The following is a 22,164-nucleotide window of genomic DNA, read 5'->3' as shown; positions in this document are numbered from 1 at the left end:
AGAAATCGACACAAGCCATTATGCTCAATTAATATTTGACAAAGGAGGCAAGACCATACAATGGAGTCAAGACAGTCTCTTCAATAAGTGGTGTTGGGAGAACTGGACAGATATTTGCAAAAAAATGAAACTAGATCACCAACTTACACCATACACAAAAATAAACTCAAAATGGATACAGGACTTAAACATAAGATGGGAAAACATAAATATCTTAGAAGAAGCCATATGCAACAAAATAGCAGACATTTGTCGTAGCAATATATTTAATGATACAGCTCCTAGGGCAATGGAAACTAAGGAGAAAATAAACAAATGGGACTACATCAAAATAAAAAGCTTCTGCACAGCAAAAGAAACCATCAAAAAAACAACAAGAAAGCCCACTACATAGGAGAATGTATTTGCCAATGTTATCGCCGATAAGGGTTTAATCTCCAACATTTACAGGGAACGCATACAATTTAACAAAAGGAAGATAAACAATCCATTCAAAAAATGGGCAAAGGACCTCAATAGACATTTTTCGAAAGAGGACATTCAGAAAGCCAAGAGACATGTAAAAACATGCTCAAAGTCACTAATCATCTGAGAGATGCAAATCAAAACAACAATGAGGTACCACCTCACACCTGTCAGAATGGCCATCATCAACAAATCCACAAACAAGTGCTGGAGAGGATGCAGAGAAAAATGAACCCTCCTTCACTGCTGGTGGAACGCAGACTGGTGCAGCCAGTTTGGAAAATAGTATGGCATTTCCTCAAAAGTTTCAAAATGAAACTGCCATTTGACCCAGCAATCCCACTTCTAGGAATATATCCCAAGAAATCAGAAACACCAATCAGAAAGAATATATGCACCCCTATGTTAATAGAAACACAATTTACAATAGCTAAGGTTTGGAAATAGCCTAAGTGCCCATCAGCAGATGAGTGGATTAGAAAACTATGGTACATCTACACAATGGAATACTACGCTGCTATAAAAAAGAAGGAATTCTTACCATTTGCAACAGCATGGATAGAACTGGAGAGCATTATGCTAAGTAAAATAAGCTAGTCAGTGAAAGAAAAATACATGATCTCACTTATTTCCTATCTAATAAAAGAGTAATATGCAAATTGATGTCACTCCAACACACAAGATGGCCGCCCACATGTGGTCAATGATGGCCGCTCCCATGTGGACAAAGATGGCCACCACAAGATGGCCAGCAGGGGAGGGCAGTTGTGGGCGATCAGGCCAGCAGGGGAGGGCAGTTGGGAGGGCCCAGGCCTGCAAGGGAGGGCAGTTGGGGGCGATCAGGCCTGCAAAGGAGGGCAGTTAGGGGTGACCAGGCCAGCAGAGCAGGGCAGTTGGGGGCAAACAGGCTGGCAGGGGAGGGCTGTTAGGGGTGACCAGGCTGACAAGGGAAGGAAGTTAGGGATGGCCAGGCCAGCTGGGGAGGGCAATTGGGGGTGACCAGGCCTGCAGGGAAGGGCAGTTGGGGGCAACCAGGCCGGCAGGGGAGGGCAGTTAGGGGCCATTGGGTCAGCAGGGGAGCAGTTATGTGTTGATCAGTCTGGCAGGAGAGTGGTTAGGGAGTGATCAGGCTGGCAGGCAGAAGTGGTTAGGGGCAATCAGGTAGGCAGGCAGGCGAGCGGTTGGGAGTCAGCAGTCCTGGATTGTGAGAAGGATCCCAGATTGGAGAGGGTGCAGGCTGGGCTGAGGGACAGACCCCCTCCCCCTGTGCACGAATTTCGTGCACTGGGCCTCTAGTATGGATAATAAAGAACATTATAACCGAATGAACAAAAAGATAGATACAGAGGCAGAGAAGCATCGAATAGACTGTCAAATTACAGCGGGAAGGCTGGGAATGTTTGGTGGCGGGGGGAGGTAAGAGATCAACTGAAGAACTTGTATGTGTGCATATAAGCATAACCAATGGACGCAAGACACTGGGTGGGGCGGCGGTGAGGGCATGTGCTCAGGGGTAGGGGACACCGGGGGAAGGTCAATGGGAGGGGAAAAAGGAGACATATGTACTACTATTTGTAATACTTTAAACAATAAAATAAAATTTAAAAAAATACTAGTGAGGATGTGGAAAAATTGGAGCCTTTATGTACTACTGGTGGGAATGAAAAATGGTGCTGGTGCTGTAGAAAACTGTATGGTGAATAATGCTGCAATGAACACAGGAGTATATATATTCTTTCAAATTAGTGTTTCAGGTTTCTTCAGATAAATTCCCAGAGAGGAATCACTGGGTCATAAGGCAGTTCCATTTTTAATTTTTTGAGATAACTCCATACTGCTTTCCACAATGGCTGCACCAATTTGCATTCCCACCAATAGTGCATAAGGGTTCCCTTTTCTCTCACATCCTCGCCAATACTTGTTGTTTGTTGATTTATTGACGATGGGTTGCACAACAATGTGAATATATTTAATACTACTGAATTTAAAAATAGGATGATACATTTTATTGTATGTGTTTCTTATCATAATTTTTCTGACACGTGTGAAGTGATATATCATTGTGGCTTTAATTTGTATTTCTCTGATGATTAGTGATGTCGACTATCCTTTCATATGTCTATTGGCCATCTATACGTCCTTTTTGGAGAAGTGACCATTCAGGTCTTTTGCCCTTTTTAAACTGGATTGTTTGTTTTTGGTGTTGAATTTTATAAGTTATTTATAAATATTGGAGATATCCACTCATCATATGTATCACTGGTGAATATGTTCTCCCATTCAATGGTTTGTCTTTTCATTTTGTTGATGGTTTCCTTTCCTGTGCAAAACTTAGTGTTCATCAATAGATGAGTGAAAGAGAAGCTGTGGTACATTTACACAATGGAATACTACTCTGTTGTAAAAAAAAAAACAAAAAAAACAGAGAGAAAGAAAATTTCACCCTTTGTGACAGCATGGATGGACCTGAAGAACATTATGCTAAGTGAACTAAGCCAGTCAGAAAAAGACAAGTACCATATGATTTCACCCATATATGGAATTTAATGAACAAACTGAACTACCAAGTAAAATAGAGACAGACTCATAGATAGAGAGCAGGCAGACAACTTGGGGGTTGGTGGGGCAGGGGGAGGGGAGGGAGGGGTTAAGCAAAATAGAAAAAAAAGAGAGAGAACTCATGGACATGAACAACAGTGTGGTGTTTGTGGGGGTAGAGGTGGAAGAGGACATAGAGAGGACACATGGTGATGAAAAAAAAAAAAGGAAAACAGTATGGTGGGTGGCTCTTCAAAAAAATTAAAAATAGAATTTGTATGATTCAGTGATTCTATCTGGGTATAGAACCAAAAGAAATGAAAGAAAAATCTTAAAGATATATATGCACAACCATGTTCATAACAGCATTATTCACAATAACCAAGAAGCAACCAAGTGTTTATCAACAGATAAATGGGTAAATAAAATGTGGTGTACATATACAATGGAATGTTATTCAGCTTTAAAAGGAGAGAAGTTAACACATGCTGCAACATAGATGAACCTTGAAGATATTATGCTATGTAAAATAATCCAGTCATACAAAGACAAGTACTATTTGATTCTTCTTATATGATGTATCTAAGTAGTCAAATTCAGAGAAACAGAAAATAGAATGGTGGCTGCCAGGGGCTGCAGGGAGGGAGAACTGTGAATTTGTTGTTTAATGGGTATAGAGTTCCAGTTTTATAAGATGAAAAAGTTCTAGAGATGGGTTGCACAACAATGTGAATATATTTAACACTACTGAATTTAAAAATAGAATGATAAATTTTATGTTATGTGTTTTTTTTACAACAATTTTAAAAAAGCAAATGTGATTTTACTAGTAATAAGAAGCATGGGTCTTGTAAACATAATTTTAGGCAAAAAGGACAATCGTTCAGGATTTTTTTTTTTTAATTCTTACCCCAAAATATTTTTTCCATTGATTTCCACAGAGTATAAGAGAGGGGGAGAAAAGAGAGAGAGAAATATCTATGTGAGAGAGACACATCAATTGGTTGCCTCCCGCATGCCCTCACTGGGGGCAGGGATCGAGCCTGCAACAGAGTTCATGCCCTTGACCAGAATCGAATTCACAACCCTGCAGTATGCAGGCTGATGCTCTAACCACTGAGAAACCCCAGCTAGGGTGATTCAGGATATTTTAAGTGGGTAAATCTTTAACCTTTATTGGAAGGACACTGAACTTTAGCAAGACATATATGTGTTCAACTGTGAAAAAAATTTTTTAAATATTTACAAAATATACAATATTCATACTAGACATATATCTATGTCAAAAGAAATGACCCATTAAGCTATTGTATAATGTTTTACTAGGTGATAGAATATCTTCTTATCTAGCATTACACACTTAACTTTTGTTTATATTTTTTAAAAATTTTTTCCTATTTATTTATTTTCTTTATTGATTACGGTATTACATATGTGTACTTATCCCCTACTACCCCCTCCACCCCCCAGCTCATGCCCTCACCCCCCTAGTGTCTGTGTCCATTGGTTAGGTTTATATGCATGCATACAAGTCCTTTGGTTGATCTCTCCCCCTTACCCCCACCCTCCCCTGCCTTCCCTCTAAGGTTTGATGGTCTGATCAATGCTTCTCTGTCTCTTGATCTCTTTTTGTTCATCAGTTTATGTTGTTCATTATATTTCACAAATGAGTGAGATCATGTGATATTTATCTTTCTCTGACTGCCTTATTTCGCTTAGTATAATGCTCTCCAGGTCCATCCATGCTGTTGCAAATGGTAGGAGTTCCTTCCTTTTTACCGCAGTGTAGTATTCCATTGTGTAGATGTACCACAGTTTTCTAATCCACTCATCGGCTGATGGGAACTTAGGCTGTTTACAAATCTTATCTATGGTGAATTTTGCTGCTATGAATATAGGGGTGCATATATACTTTCCGATTGGTGTTTCTAGTTTCTTGGGATATATTCCTAGAACTGGGATCACTGAGTCAAATGGGAGTTCCATTTTTAGTTTTTTGAGGAAACTCCATACTGTTCTCCACAGTGGCTGAACCAGTCTGCATTCCCACCAGCAGTCCACAAGGGTTCCTTTTTCTCCATATCCTCGCCAGCACTTGTCATTTGTTGATTTGTTGATAGCCATTTGACAGGTGTGAGATGGTAACTCATTGTCATTTTGATTTGCATCTCTCGGATGATTAGTGACTTTGAGCATGTTTTCTCTTGTCTGTATGTACTTTTGTGTATGTTTTTGAGGAACATAATTTGTACAAAATAAATACTGCCTATAAACAGGAACTATCAGCTTAAGGCTTCTCAGGCCATAGGCTATCAACATAGCACTTTCAATTTCCCCAAACACAAGCCATCCTATGTTCTCTATTGAGTGTATCATAGAGGCAGGGGGTTTCTAGGTAATCTTTGTTCAGGCTACTCTAATACTAGCAACTGACAAAAGACCCAGTGTTACAGGGAAAGGACTTCAATAAATAAAATCTCCTTAGCTGCAAGTTGGCTCTGCAGGGGTGAGTACCCCCCATCCTGCCCACTTCATGCACTGCCACTCCAGTCACCCTTATTCAACCCTACTCCCCAGGCTCTGGCACTATCAAAGTTGAGTTGAGGGAATAAAATTAACCCAAGTAGTTCCAGATTAAAACAACTGTACGCATGTCAGAGATTGGCTGTAAACCCTTTAATTAGCTTTGAGATTAAAGCAGCAAAGCCATTTATACAGACCCATGACTTTTGAGACAAGCAGATAAGCATGAGGATGGGTAGGAGGCATTGCCCTGGGGCATGCAGGGCCTTGTGGGGCTTCTTCTGGGAACATTCAGTTACATTTTGAGTATCTAAAACTCTGGCAGATTGTGCACCTACAGATTATATCCTCTAATAATCACACAGCATGAAATCCAAAACTGAAATATAATTATTGGGAAATCTTTTCTCATTTTGGTATATAATCTTCAAGACTCATTGTTGCTATAAATTCACTAAGCACTCAGTTTCCCTATAAATGACTGGGAAGGGTATTAATTCAGTCTAACTAAAGTAATATAAAAATAAAATGACAATTTCGAAGGATAAGAAACTGTTAAGGATGGCTGCCTCTGGAAAGAGATGAATTAGTAGGCACATTTATAGGGGAGAAACTTTCCACTGTATACTCTTTTGTAAATATTTTGAATATTTTACCTTGTAGATGTACTACTTAAAACAACATTATCAGACATATGAACAAGATGTGGCTATGAACCAATAAAATATTTTTATTTATGGATACTAAAATTTGAATTTTATGTAATTTTTATGTGTCACAAAATATTATCCTCTTTGGATTCCTACCCCCCCCCACCCCAATAATTCAGAAATGTAAAAACCATTCTTAACTTGCAAACCATGTAAAAACAGGCCCAATTTGGCCTGAGAGTCAGAGTTTGCTATTTCCTGACAAACCAACTCTTTAGTAAACATCATTAAGCCCAAATGGCAAACAAAATCCACAAACAACAACCCAAACTGACTTATAACATCTTAATTTTCAGGCGGGAACTGGGGAGCTATTTTATTGGTATAACAACAGGAGCATTTATAAACTAACATTTATTTTGAGCTTACTATACTGTAAACAGTGTTCTAAGCATTTTGTGTGCGCTAATTTATTTCTTACCACAACCTGGGGATGAGTGTTTTATGATCACCATTTTATGTATAAGGCACTAGGTACAGAGAGATTAAGTAATTTAACCAACCTCACAGTGCTAGTAAATAGTGGAGATGAGGCTGAGGACAGGCACTGGGTTCTGCTCTTTTGTTTGTTTGTTAATAATCCTTACCCAAGGATATTTTCCCGTTGCTTTTTCAGAGAAAGTGGAAGGGAGAGAGGGAGGGAGGGGGAGAGAGAGAAAGAAGCATCAATGTGAGAGACACATCAACAGGTTGCCTCCTGCTCTCGGTCTAGACTGGGGCAGGGAGCAAACCTGAAACCCAGGTACATGCCCTTTACTGGGAATCGAACCCTTGACCCTTTGGTGTGTGGGCTGACACTCTAACCCCTTAGCAACACCGGCCAGGACTGGGTTCTGCTCTTAACTACAACTGCCTCGAACCTCAAACATTTCTCCATTGTGTTTATAAAGTCCTATTTCAAATGGCAACTCTCAGAAATTAAAACACACAATACAAATAAGCACACATGGAAAACAATGTAATACAGTTAATGGTTATCAATCCTTAGACTGAGCCTATATTGGCAATAATAAAAATGGAAACTTGATTGAAATGGCTACAAGCCTCAGTGTTCTCATGGAAAAATCAGGAACAATAGTCTCTCCTGTGTGTGCTGGCTCATGAGAACAAACATTAGTGAAAATTCCCCATAACAGGATTGCGAAAGGCAGGTCACTATGAGTTTCTTTAAATGACACTCTTGATTCTCCTAAATTTGCCTACAACTTTGCTTATCCAAATGGCATTTGTAGATTTGTAATGTTTGTCTATTACTGGTACATTAGCAATAAAATGGCAAACCATTTGTATAATCTATTTTCGTTGCCAGGTCTTCACCTGACACTCGGTTCTGTGTGTTGACAGTCCAAATCCAAGTGGATGCCCAATAACTAAAGGGTCATTTGAAAAAAAAAATAGGGTACAGATAAAAATTTATTTCAGTATAATCTTACTATTTAAAAAAATATATATTTTATTGGTTTTTTACAGAGAGGAAGGGAGAGAGATAGAGAGTTAGAAACATCGATGAGAGAGAAACATCAATCAGCTGCTTCCTGCACACCTCCTACTGGGGATGTACCTGCAACCAAGGTACATGCCCTTGACTGGAATCGAACCTGGGACCCTTCAGTCTGCAGGCTGATGCTCTATCCACTGAGCCAAACTGGTTAGGGCAATTTCAGTATAATCTTAAATGGACAAAGTGGCTTTTAGAAATTATAATAAAACACTATCGCTCTAAATTAACTTCAGAATAAAAATCTCTTTGAAGAACTTGACATTTAAAGACTTAGGCTAGTAAAGGAAATAAGAGTTACTAAAACTGAATTCATTCCTGTTATTCCTCAGTGGAAGGTAGTTATTTGCCAGAAAATTAGTTCAGAATCTATTAGTATTACTTAATATCAAAATGAGGAAACTTAAAAATGGCACATGATCAAGTACATTATAACGAAACACTGAGGACGTAAACTAGGACAAAAAAAGACTCTCAGAGTAAAATTCATCTGGCAAGTATATTTTTAAAAGTCTGATTTACCCCATTTTTTTTTTCTTTTTTGCTTTCTCAAAATATTTGCTACCTATAAATTGCATAATCCTGTACTATGTTTGGCAGTCATTGGCCTAGCAGCCTCAGCTTTCCTTGGGTTCTGGATAGAAATGCAGAATGCCTGACCTCAACACAGACCTGTTTAATTTTATATTTATACTGCTTTTGGCTTTTATACTGAAAATCTCAGTTTTTAGTGGTACTGACATAATTATTTGTCTTATCCATATTTTAGTATCTATATATATAAAACCCCAATATGCAAATAGAACAAACGGTGGAACAACCAAACAATCAGTTGTTATGACGTGCGCTAACCACCAGGGGGTGCATGTGGAACATGGAGCGCGTTGGCAGCAGGTGGTAGAGTGCGGAACATGGTGGACATCGGCTGTGGTGGGATGGTGGAGCAGGTGGGCGGGGGCACCAGACCAAGGTGGGGTGCCAGTTGCAGTCATCAGGGCAAGCCTCTAGTGGTTACTGAAAAATTCTTTGCTCCCACACACCATGGTCCTGCCCAGCACTCGCACCTGCTGCCAGCACCAGCCCCATTCGCACCTGCTGCCAGCACCCAGCACCAACCCCGATTGCTGAGTGTTGTCAGTAGGTGCGAGCAGCAGCTGCTGGCCCCGATCGCCCCTCAGAGCTTCTCTGCTTTGTCCTGCTCCTGAGGGGCGATCGGGGCCAGCAGCCAGCGCTCACACCTGCTGCGGGCATTGGCCCCAATTGCTCTGCACCATCAGCGGGTGCTAGCAGGGCCAGAGCCATCAGCGTGTGCGAGTAGTGGCAGGAGCAGGTCTGGTGGCAGACAGAGGACCAGAGACCGCAGTGGGAGAGGCCAGGCAGGGGTGTGGAGGATGGGCCGAGACCCGCCCCCATGCCCACTGCTGCCTTGCGGCCCACAGTTCCTTTCTAGGTGCACGAATTCATGCATTGAGCCCCTAATATGTATATAATTATATAATATTTATAATTATATTTTACAATATTTGGAAACTTCATTTTAAATATCGTTATAAAAATATATGAGTGGCCAGGTGCACGAAATTCATGCACATCAAAAGGGAATTAATTAGAGGAAATATTTTAATATTGCTATTTGCCCTTTCTCTATAATAGAAGTGTCAGAGATGAAAGAAAATTAGTAAAATGTATATGAAAATCTCCCTCCTGTCAGAGTCTGGGGTGTGCCACGGGACCTAGAGTCAAGTCCCCGCCCACCACCCACACACGCTTCGAAAATGCAGGAGACCCAGACCCGGCTAGCCCCAACCCCATTGGGTGAGACCCAGACCTGAACAGCCCCACCCCTGTCAAGCCTCTCTGGGTGGGGGGTGAAGCCTCAGGTCCCCCAGCCCAGCGCAGGGTGGGGGGCGCAGTCTCAGGTCCCTGTCAAGCCCTGCCGGGAGGGGGGCGTGGCCTGAGGTCCCCTGGCCCCGCACTGGGACAGGAGGTTATGGCCTGAGGTCCCCTGTCAAGCCCTGACAGGCAGGGGCTGTGGCCTGAGGTCCCTATCAAGCCCCGCCAGCAGGGGGCGCAGCCTGAGGTCCAGTGCTGGGGATGGGGGTGCAGCCTGAGGTCCCCTATCAATCCCTGCCAGGTGAGGGCCGCAGCCTGAGGTCCCCAATAAGCCCTGGGGGCGGGGGACGGCCTGAGGTGCCCCATCAAGCCCCACCAGGCAAGGGGTGCAGCTTGAGGTCCCCTGGCCAGGCACCGGGGTGGAAGGAGCGGCCTGAGGTCTCCTGGTCCGGAGCTGGGGTGGGGGTGTGTGGCCTGAAGTCCACTGTCAAGCCCCATGGGGCGGGGGGCGCTGCCTGAGGTCCCTTGCCCTGGCCAGGCGCCATGCAGCCTCAGGTCCCTGATGTTTGGTCGTGATGTTATGGCGTCCCAACTAATTTGCATATTCCTCTATTATAGAGATATTTAATGTATCATATAAGTAGAATATGTTATATATTTATACATCATATATATCAGGAAAGCATATAACATATTTGTAATAGTCTAAAATTATTAACATATTTACTAATTTTTAGCTGAGTATAGCTTAATGTTTCTTTATGGCCTTTATTGTTTTGAAGAAATTTCCTACTTATGTGATCTGAGGCCTGCCACACAGCCCTATTTATTTATTTATTTATTTATTTATTTATTTATTTTAAAATTTAATTTGTTCTTAAACACAACTATCCTGATGAAATCTAAGTAAGAAATAAATATAGTCATTCCACATTTTTTTGAATAAATTCCTATCTATCACATTGGTATGCTATAAATAGATAATGGCAAAGCACCCTGCAAATAAAAAATGAATACAGCCCTAGCTGGTTTATCTCAGTGGATAGAGCATCAGCCTGCGGACTAAAGGGTCCTGGGTTCAATTCTGGTCAAGTACACATACCTCAGTTGCAGGCTGGATCCACAGCCCTGGTCGGGACTTGTGTGGAGGCAATCAATCAATATGTCTCTCTCAAATTGATGTCTCTCCCCATCCCTTCCACTCTCCTTAAAAAAAAAAAAAAATCAATGGAAAAATATCCTTGAGTGAGGATTAACAAAACAAACAAACAAACAAAAAATGAATACAGATACATAGTGAAATATGAAAATGCTATTTCAGAAAAATACTACTGAAATTTAGTTCACCCAAGCACTTTCTAAAAGAAAAACCATCTATGTTCATGAGGGATAGTGACCTGTAATTCTCTTTCATTGTGTTGTCATTATCTGGTTTTTGTATTAGGGTGATGCTGGCTTCATAGAATGAGCTTGGAAGTGTTCTTTCCTCTTTAATTTTTTGGAATAGTCTGAGGAAGATAGGTTTTATTTCTTCTTTGAATGTTTGGTAAAACTCCCCTGTGAAGCTGTCTGGCCCCAGGCTTTTGTTTGCTGGAAGCTTTTTGATGACAGCTTCAATTTCTATCATAGTTATCGGCCTATTAAGATTTTTAGAATCTTCCTGATTGAGTTTTGGAAGGTTGTATTTTTCTAGGAATATGTCCATTTCCTCCAGGTTGTCTAGTTTGTTAGAATAGTTGTCTATAGTATTTTTTAACAATCCTTTGTATTTCTGTGGAGTCTGTTGTTATTTCACCTCTTTCATTTCTGATTTTGTTTATTTGGGTCCTCTCTCTTTGCTTCTTGGTGGGCCTGGCTAGAGGTTCTTGTTTATCCTTTCAAAGAACCAGCTCTTGGTTTCATTGATCTTTTGTATTGTTTTTTTGGTCTCTATGTCATTCATTTCTGCTCTGATCTTTATTAGCTCCTTCCTTCTGCTCACTCTGGGCTTTTCTTGTTGCTCTCTTTCTAATTCTTTGAGTTGTAGAGTTAGATGATTTATTACATTTTTTCTTGTTTTTTTTGAGGTAGGCCTGTATATAAACTTCCCTCTCAAGACTGCATTCATAGTGTCCCATAGATTTTGGATTATTGTCATTAGTTTCCAGGATGTTTTTAATTTCTTCTTTGATCTCTTTGGTAACCCAATCATTGTTTAATAGCATGCTATTCAACTTCCAAGTGTTTGAATTCTTTGGATTGTTTTTATTGTAGTTTACTTGTAATATTATGATATTGTGGTCTGAAAAAATGCTTGATATGATTGCAATCTTCTGAATTTGGGTACACTTTGCTTGTGACCCAATATGTGGTCTCATTTTGAAAATGTCCCATGTGCACTTGAGAAGAATATATATTCTGTGGCTTTGAGGGTGAAATGTTCTGAAGATGTCATTTAAGTCCATCTGATCTAGTGAGTCATTTAGGATTGCTATGTCTTTGCTGATTTTTTGTCTAGAGGATTTATCCAGTGATGTCAGTGGTGTATTAAAGTTCCCTACTATGACTGTATTGTTGTTGATCTCTTCCTTGATATCTTCCAGGAGTTTTTTATGTATTTGGGTGCTCCTGCATTGGGTGCATACATGTTTATCAGGGTTATATCCTCTTGTATCTATCCTTTTAGTATTATGAAGTGGCCTTCCTTATCTCTTGTTGTTCATCAGAAAGATCATACACCATGACCAAGTAGGATTTATCCCAGAAATGCAAGGATGGTACAATATCCACAAATCAATAAATGTGATACATCACAAAAACATATTGAGAGATAAAAATCACAGTCATATCAATTGATGCAGAAAAAGCATTTGACAAAATCCAACACCCTTTCTTGATAAAAACTCTCAGCAAGGTGGGAATAGAAGGATCATACCTCAACATAATAAAAGCCATATATGACTAACCCACAGCCAACATCATACTCAATGGGCAAAAACTAAAACCATTTCCCCTAAGAATATGAACAAGACAGGGATTCCCACTCTTACCACTCCTATTCAACTTAGTACTGGAAGTACTAGCCATTGCAATCAGACAAGAAGAAGAAATAAAAGGCATTCACATTGGAAACAAAGAAGTGAAACTGTCCTTATTTGCAGATGACATGATACTGTACATAGAAAACCTGAAAGACTCTATCAAAAAATTATTAGACTTAATAAATGAATTTGGCAATGTAGTAGGATACAAAATTAATGCCCAGAAATCTATGGCATTTCTATACACCAATAATGAACTTACAGAAGGAGAGACTAAAAAAGCAATCCCATTTACCATCGCACCAAAAAAATTAAGATACCTAGGAACAACTTAACTAAGGAGGTAAAAGACCTATACACGGAAAACTACAGGACACTGAAAAAAGAGATAGAGGAAGACATAAAAAAATGGAAGAACATACCGTGTTTATGGATTGGTAGAATCAACATCATCAAAATATCCACACTACCCAAAACAATCTATAGATTCAATGTACTCCCCATTAAAATACCAACGGCATATTTCACAGACCTAGAAAAAACTTTCCAAAAATTCATCTGGAATAAAAAAAGACCCTAAATAACTGCAGCAATCCTGAGAAAGAAGAACAAACTAGGTGGGATCTCAATAACAGATATCAAGCTGTATTACAAAGCCACTGTTCTCAAAACTGCCTGGTACTGGCACAAGAACAGACATATAGATCAATGGAATACAACAGAGAACACAGAAATCGACCCAAGCCACTACATTCAATTAATATCCGACAAAGGAGGCATGCACATACAATGGAGTCAAGACAGTCTCTTTAAAAAATGGTGTTGGGAAAATTGGACAGAGACATGCAAAAAAATGAAATTAGACCACCTACTTACACCAAACACAAAAATAAACTCAAAATGGATAAAGGACTTAAACATAAGATGAGAAACCATAAAAATACTAGAGGAATCCATAGGCAACAAAATGTTAGACATATGCTGAAGCAATTTCTTCACTGATACTGCTCCTAGGGCAATGGAAACTAAAGAGAAAATAAATAAGTCTACATCAAAATAAAAAGCTTTTGCATAGCAAAAGAAACCATCAATAAAACAACAAGAAAGCCCACTGCATGGGAGAACATATTTGCCAATGTTATCACCGATAAGGGTTTAATCTCCAACATTTACAGGGAAATCATACAACTTAACAAAAGGAAGATAAACAACCCAATAAAAAAATTGGCAACGGATCTAAATAGATACTTTTCGAAAGAAGACAGAAGGAAGGCCAAGAGACATATGAAAACATGCTCAAAGTCACTAATTATCCGAGAGATGAAAATCAAAACTACAATGCGGTACCATTTCACACCTGTCAGAATGGCTATCATCAACAAAGGACAAGTGTTGGCGAGGATGTGGAGAAAAAGGAATCCTCATGCACTGCTGGTGGGAATGCAAACTGGTGCAGCCACTGTGGAGAACAGTATGGAGTTTCCTCAAAAAACTAAAAATGAAACTGCCATTTGACCCAGTGATCCCACTTCTAGGAATATATCCCAAGAAACTAGAAACATCAATCAGGAAGGATATATGCACCCCATGTTCATAGCAGCACAATTCTTCATAGCTAAGATTTGTAAACAGCCTAAGTGCCCATCAGCAGATGAGTGGATTAAAAAACTGTGGTACATCTACACAATGGAATAGTACACTGTGTTAAAAATGGAGTTCTTACCATTTGCAACAGCATGGATGGAACTAGAGAGCATTATGCTAAGTGAAATAAGCCAGGCAGAGAAAGATAAATATCACATGATCTCACTCATTTATGGAATATAATGAACAACATAAACTGATGAACAAAAACAGATCCAGAGACAGAGAAACATTGATCAGACTGTCAAACCTCAGAGGAAAGGAAGGGGAGGGTGGGGGTAAAGGGGAGAGATCAACCAAAGGACTTGTATGCATGCATATAAGCCTAACCAAAGGACACAGACAACAGGGGGGGTGAGGGCATGAGTGAGGGGGTTGGGGGTATAATGGGGGAATAAGGACACATATGTAATACCTTAATCCAGGGGTTCTCAAACTTTTTAAACAGGGGGCCAGTTCACTGTCCCTCAGACCATTGGAATGCCAGACTATAGTTTAAAAAAAACTATGAACAAATTCCCTTGCACACTGCACATATCTTATTTTGAAGTAAAAAAACAAAACGGCAACAACACCCGCATGTGGCCCTCAGGCCGTAGTTTGAGGACGCCTGCCTTAATCAATAAAGAAATTTTTTAAAAAATAAAAGGAAAACCATATCATTTTATGATTAAGAAAATTCATTTATGATATACACTTTAGGAAGTAGTATCCATTGCAGATTTTTAAAAGTAGGCCTTATGAGGCAAATCTGGAAATTATAACAACACCAATGTGTGAAAGTTATCTAATAAAATCTCTTCATTATTCTTGTGTGAAGTTTGTGGTTATTTCCCTCAGAATCTATAAGATAAAATTAATTGATTTTCTTAAACATGCTTAGAAAAGATAACTGAATTTTTAAACGTAAGAGAAAAACACAAAAAAATATTCTTTATATATTATGAAAGGTACATTTATTGGAAAAATGACACAGTATTTGAAATCTTAAGCAAAATCCATAAAGATAATTTGCCTTATTCTACTGTACAATACCAAAGTTTACCTCTTCAGTAAAGTACTAAGATTTCTCAAAGTAAACGCATGTGAATATGACTTAAATAATGATTACTGAGTTATATAAAACTGCAAATCCAAAGATATGCTTTACTTTGGTCCCAAATTCCAAACCTAATACTTAATATGGTAAATCCCAGAAAATATTTTTTATTTAATTTTATTTTCCTAGTTGACATTACTAGTCACTCTTCATTTTCACCCTGACCCTATCTCAAAATGTCCTCTTAATGAAAGTAATAAAAGAATTTTACTTCTTAATATTCCATGGTTAATCATTTTGAAACTTATAAGAGGCAGTGTTAATAATAGGAGGGTACTTTCCATTCCAAATCAATGACACTAACTATATAATCTACCTAAGTGAGGAAAAGTTAAGTACAACAAAGGTATTTTATTATTTTTTAAAATTTATTGTTGGAAGTATTACAAATGTCCCTCTTTCTTTCCCATTGACCGACCCCCTCCACCCAGTGCTGGCTCCCCCCGCCCCAGGCCTTCACTGCACTATTGTCTGTGTCCATAGGTTATGCATATATGCATATAAGTTCTTTGGTTAATCTCTTCCTGCCCCTCTTCCCTCTGAGATCCTTCAGTCTGTTCCATGCTTCTATGTTTCTGGATCTATTTTATTCATCAGTTTATTTTGTTCAGTAGATTCCGCATATACATATGAGTGAAATCACAACAAAGGTATTTAAAAGGAGCTGTGGCTTTTGCACTCATGGTAACCACTATGGAATACAAGCTTCAATCTAAAAATATATATGTCATGCTTGTCCATCATGCCTTCTTCCACATCACAATATACCAATACAACACTGGTACATATAGACAGCAGTGATAACAATAGGGATGCAAAAAGATTTTTCAAACCATCTTCATGTTTACTATATGGCAGACCCATTTATTCTTACTCACAGTGTACTTACCTAGACATGAGTAAATAAAACTTGTCCCACAGTATCAATATATAGCACTTTTTTTATCATTTACTTTGTGAATACCAGCAGGGTACACTCACAGCAGCTAACATAGATAGATATAGGTCTTGTCCTTAAAAAGCTGGTTGAGAAGTCTTGCTAGAGAAATAAAGATCTTCTATGATTAATAAGATGTAAGATATCATGTTAAGCACCAGAAGATTCTTTCAATAGACATATGAAAAGATGCTCAACATCACTCATCATCAGGGAGATGCAAATTAAAACCACAATGAGGTATCACCTCACATCTGTCAGATGTCTATCATCAACAAGTCAATAAACAAGTATTGTCATGGATATGGAGAAAAGGGAACCCTTGTGCACTGTTGGTAAGAATACAAATTGGTGCCGCTAGTATTGAAAACAGTATAGAAGTTCTTCTAAAAACTAAAAATAGAACTATCTTATGACCCAACAATTCCACTTCTGGGTATATATTCAAAGAAATCCAAAATAATAATTTGAAAAGACATATACACCCCTATGTTTATTGAAGCATTATTTACAATAGCCAATATATGGAAGCAACCTAAGCATCCATCAATACATGACTAGAAATATATATGTGTGTGTATGCATGTGTATATATGTATACACATGCATACACACACATATATATACACACACAATGGAATATTACTAGGCCATAAAAAGAATGAAATCTTACCATTTGCAACAACATGGATGGACATAGAGGGTATTATGCTAAGAAAAACACCATGTGATTTCACCTGTATGTGGAATATAAAAAACAAAATATATAAACAAACAAAACAGAAACAAAGTAATAGATACAGAGAATATTTTGATGATTATCAGTTGAGAAGGGGGTTAGGGATAAGTGAAAAAGGGGAAGGGATTAAGATGTACAGATTGCCAGGTATAAAAATAGTCATGGATATAATGTACAACATAGAGAATCCTCTCTAATAAAATGGTAATATGCAAATTAACCATCACTCCGCTACACAAACCACGCCCACCAGCTAAGCCACGCCCACCAGCCAATCAGGGCGGGTATGCAAATTAACCCCATCCAAGAGGGCTACAGCCACAGAGAGACAGGTTTCCCAGGTAACAGAGCAAGCCAAGCTTTCTGATAGCTGTTGCAGGCCTAAGCCTCCACTCAAGCTACAAAGTTTCAATTATAGAAGGTAAACAAATTCAAACAAATGGCGGCAGAATGGAGCTTGAGAGAGCAGGCCAGGGTTGCCTGCGGCAACAGGGGAAGCAAAGCTTTCCGCACACCCTGGCCGGGCTCACCCGCTTAAGGCTACAAAGTTTCAATTGTAGGTGAATTAACTGCCACAGAGATGGCTGCCGCCCCGGAGGGAGCAGCAGGCTTGGCTCCGCTCCAGGCTACAAAGTTTCAATTGTAGAAGGAAAATAAATTCCAGATACCAGGGCCTCCGCTTGGGTCGCCAGGGGGCGTGGCCGGCCTGCAAACCATCACAGGCCCCTCGCTCAGGCCGCCCCACGCCTCAAGGGAACCCCCACCTGATCTAGGACACCCTTCAGGGCAAACCAGCTGGCCCCCACCCGTGCACCAGGCCTCTATCCTATCTAATAAAAGAGTAATATGTAGATTGACCATCACTGCAACACACAATATAGCTGCCCCCATGTGGTCAAAGATCCTGCCCCCATGTGGACACAAGATGGCCACCACAAGATGGCCAGCAGGAGAGGGCAGTTGGGAGGCACCCGGCCTGCAAGGGAGGGCAGTTGTGAGGGACCAGGCTTACAAGGGAGGGCAGTTGGAGGTGATCAACCCTGCAGGAGAGGGCAGTTAGGGGTGACCAGGCCGGCAGAGGAGAGAAGTTGGGGGCAAACAGGCTGGCAGGGGAGCAGTTAAGCATCAACCAGGCTGGCAGCAGAGTGGTTAGGGGTGATCAGGCTGGCAGGCAGAAGCGGTTAGGGGCAATCAGGAAGTCAGGCAGGCAAGCAGTTGGGAGCCAGCAGTCCTGGATTGTGAGAGGGATGTCCGACTGCCCGTTTAGGCCCGATCCCGGTGGGATCGGGCCTAAACGGGCAGTCGGACATCCCTCCAGGAGTCCCAGATTGGAGAGGGTACAGGCTGGGCTGAGGGACAACCCCCAGCAGTGCACGAATTTCGTGCTCCGGGCTTCTAGTATAGTCAATAATCCTATATAATAAAAGCCTAATATGCAAATCAACCGAACAGCAGAATGATCGGTCACTATGACACACACTGACCACCAGGGGGCAGACGCTCAATGCAGGAGCTGCCTCCATCCCGCAGGCACCAGGCCAGCCAAGGCGGGTGCCACCAGGGGCCGCCAATCGCCCTGCCAGTTCACTCACAGAGGGAGGCGACCTGGCGGCAGCAGTGGCAGGGTGATCGGGGGTGGAGAGGGGCAGCACTGGCCAGCGAGCAGGCCAGTGCCGGCCCCTGATCGCCCCACAGGAGCAGGCAGCACCAGCCTGGCCAAGGCAGGTATCAGCAGGGGCCCCCCGATCACCCCACAGATTGGCCCTGATCACTGGCCAGGCCTAGGGACCCTACCTATGCACGAATTTCATGCATTGGGCCTCTAGTATTTTAATAGCAATGCATGGTATGAGATGGGTACTAGACTTATTGTGGTTATCACTTCATAAGTTATAAATATCTTATCACTATGTTGTACACCTGAAACTAATACAATATTGTATGTCAACTATAATTGGGGGAAAAAGACAATTTAAATCATCACGAATGTTTGAGTTTATTTTTTTAGCTTTACTAAAGGATAACTGACAAAACTGTAACATATTTAAAGTGTACAATGTATAAGTACTTGAGCTAACTGACTGCAATACTAGAGCATGCTTTCCCAAATCAAAATAACAATGAGGTACCACCTCACACCTGTCAGAATGGCTATCATCAACAAATCAACAAATGAAAAGTGTTGGTGAGGATGTGGGAAAAAGGGAACCCTCGTACACTTCTGGTGGAAATGCAGACTAGGGCAGCCACTGTGGAGAACAGTATGGAATTTCCTCAAAAAACTAAAAATGGAAAAAAAACACACCTAAAAATGGAACTCCCATTTGACCCAATTATCCCACTTCTAGGAATATATCCTAAGAAATCAGAAACACCAATCAGAAAGGATAAATGCTCACCTATGTTCACAGCAGCGCAATTTACAATAGCTAAGATTTGGAAACAGCCTAAGTTCCCATCAGCAGATGAGTGGATTAAAAAACTGTGGTATATCTATACATTGGGATATTACACAGCTTAAAAAAGAAAGAACTCTTACCATTTACAACAGCATGGATGGACCTGGAGAGCATTATGCTAAGCAAAAAAAAGCCAGTCAGAGAAAAATAAGTATCACATTATCTCATTCATATGTGGAATCTAATGAACAACATAAACTGATGAATGAAAACAGACCCAGAGACTTAGAAGCATTGAACAGACTGTCAAGCCTCAGAGGGAAGATGGAGGGGTTGGGGGGTGATCAATCAATGAACTCGTGTGTATATGCATAACCCATGGACATAGACAATAGGGTGGTGAAGGCCTGGGGTGGAGTGGGGGTACAGGGTGAGAGAGGTCAATGGGGGAAAAAGAGGACATATGTAATACTTTTAACAATAAAGTTTAAAATAAAATGAAGTGTACAATGTGATAATTAGATATAGGTGGTATACACTGTGAAAGGATGCCCCATCAAGTTAATTAACATACTCATCACATCACATATGTACCCTCTTCTTTTCCCTTCTCATATTTCTTCCCCTCCCCTCCCCTCCCTTCCCCTCCCCTCCCCTCCTCTCCCCTCCCTTCTTTTCCCTTCCCTCCCCTTTCTTCCCCTTCCCTTCCCTTTCCTTCCCCTCCCATTCCCTTCCCCTTCCCTTCCCTTCCCCTCCCATTCCCTTCCCTTTCCTTTTTGGTGAGAACATTTAAGTTCTACTATCTCTTGAAATTTTAATTATACAGTACAGCGTTATCAACTATAGCAGTGATGGCGAACCTATGACACGTGTGTCAGCACTGACACGCGTAGACATTTCTGATGACACAGCGGCCGCATGCCGAGGATGAAACATTTGCTGCTCCTGAGGATGAAACATTTGCGAAATAATGTTTTTTCCTCAAAGTGCCACACTACCCAAGTTATGCTCAGTTTTTTGGTGAAGTTTGACACACCAAGCTCAAAAGGTTGCCCATCACTGAACTATAGTCACCATGTTATACATTAGATCCTCAGACCTTATTCATCTTATAACTTTAAGTTTGCACCTTTATTTCCCCAACATCCTAGCCTCTGGCAACCACTTTTCTTTTTTTCCTTTTTTTTTTTTTATTTAAGTATTATATGTGTACATATCTTACCACTTTTCTACCTTCTACTCTGTTTCTATGAGTTCACCTGTTGTTGTTTTTTTGTTTTTGTTTTTATTTTTTTAAAGACTCCACAGTATAAGTGATACCATATAGTATTTGTCTTTCTCTCTATGGCTTATTTCACTTAACATAATGCCCTCCAGATTCAACCATGTTGCCACAAATGTCAGGGTTTCCTTTTTTCAAAGGATGAATAATATCCATTTACATATATACCATATTTTCTTCTTTTAAATTTATCTTTATTGTTGAAAGTATTACAAACATCCCCCTTTTTTTCTCCCACTGATCCCTCGCCCCTATTCCTGCCCCCTCCCCAGGCCTTCACCAAACTATTGTCTGTGCCCATGGGTTATGCATTATATGCATATAAGTTCTTTGGCTAATGTCTCCCCACCTCCATCCCCTCTTCCCTTTGAAATTATCAATCTGTTGCATATGCCATATTTTCTTGATAAATTCATTTCTTGGTAAACACTTAAGTTGTTTCCATATCTTGGCTATTGTGAATAATGCTGCAATGAATATGGGAGTACAGATTCGTCTATGAGATAATGGTTTCATTTCCTTTGGATATATTCCCAGAGTGGAATTGCTGGATCATACAGTAGTTCTATTTTTAATATCTTGAGATATCCCCATACAGTTCTCCATAATGGCTGTGCCAGTTTGCATTCCCATAAACCATGTACAAGGGTTCCCTTTTATCCACATTGTTGCCAGCATTTGTTATCTTGTCTATATATATAAAGAGCCAGGGTCTGTAACGTCCAAAACAACCAAATGGACAACTGAACACCATAAGTCAGTCCTGCAGTCAGTGCTGGGTCGTCGTGGTGACCCAGCACTGACTGCTGAGGGGGCTGCGGATCAGGCCCAGAGAGAGGCCTGGAGAGAGAAGCAGGGTCTGATCCCCAGCCTCCATGGAAGCTGTTGAGCCAGCCCTTGCCTTTTTTTCCCTCCAAGCCTCGCCAGCAGCCACGGGGGCTGCTGATCAGCCCTGCCTCGCTGATCACGCCCGGAGATAGGCCCGGAGATGCTGACTGGCATAGAAACCAACCAATGAGAACCTAATCTGAGTAAACTGTGAAGGCAGAACCTAAGGTGGGGGCTGAGGAGGGGTTTTAAGGGCAACAGCTGTTTGGTGTAAGGTGTAAGAAAGTGGTTCAATTTTTTAATGACCAGTTTGGCAGTATAGTGCATATGGCAGGCTATCAGTCCATATATAGGGATTATGTATTTTTGTCTACCAAGAGCATCTTCTCCTGCTGAAAAAAGCTTTTACCCCCCATTTAAGCAATCCTATCCTATATAATCTATCTATACTAATAAAAGGGTAATATGCTAATTAGACTGGGTCGACCGGCCATCTTCTGGATATCCTACTTTCTTCCGGACAAAGCCATTTTGGTGGGGGTCGAGGAAGAGGCAGTTAGGAGCAATCAGGCCAGCAGGGGAGGGCCATTGGGGGCAAGATCAGGCTGGCAGAGGTGGGCAGTTGGGGGCGAGATCAGGCTGGCAGGGG

At 40.7% G+C, this 22,164-nt stretch overlaps 1 protein-coding gene across 5 annotated transcripts in view; it reads right to left on the bottom strand.

Annotated features, from left to right (window-relative positions):
• Positions 1-22,164, bottom strand: part of ZNF438 (zinc finger protein 438) — a 190,963-nt gene that overhangs the window by 60,281 nt on the left and 108,518 nt on the right. For 2 of the 5 annotated variants that reach the window (XM_079768609.1, XM_079768610.1), the window contains exon 4: positions 16,941-17,004. The exons of 2 other annotated variants lie outside the window; for them this stretch is intronic. The gene's annotated coding sequence lies outside the window, so the exon portion shown is untranslated. Of the gene's footprint in view, positions 1-16,940; positions 17,005-19,545; positions 19,585-22,164 lie in introns of those variants that run through there. One more of the 5 variants, XM_079768612.1, reaches the window with a different exon arrangement.

This window comes from Cnephaeus nilssonii (genome assembly GCF_951640355.1).
Source record: "Cnephaeus nilssonii genome assembly, chromosome: 4".
Taxonomy (NCBI): Eukaryota; Metazoa; Chordata; class Mammalia; order Chiroptera; family Vespertilionidae; genus Cnephaeus; species Cnephaeus nilssonii.
The sequence above is the reverse complement of the archived record's forward strand: the minus strand, read 5'-3'. Positions and strand labels throughout refer to the sequence as shown.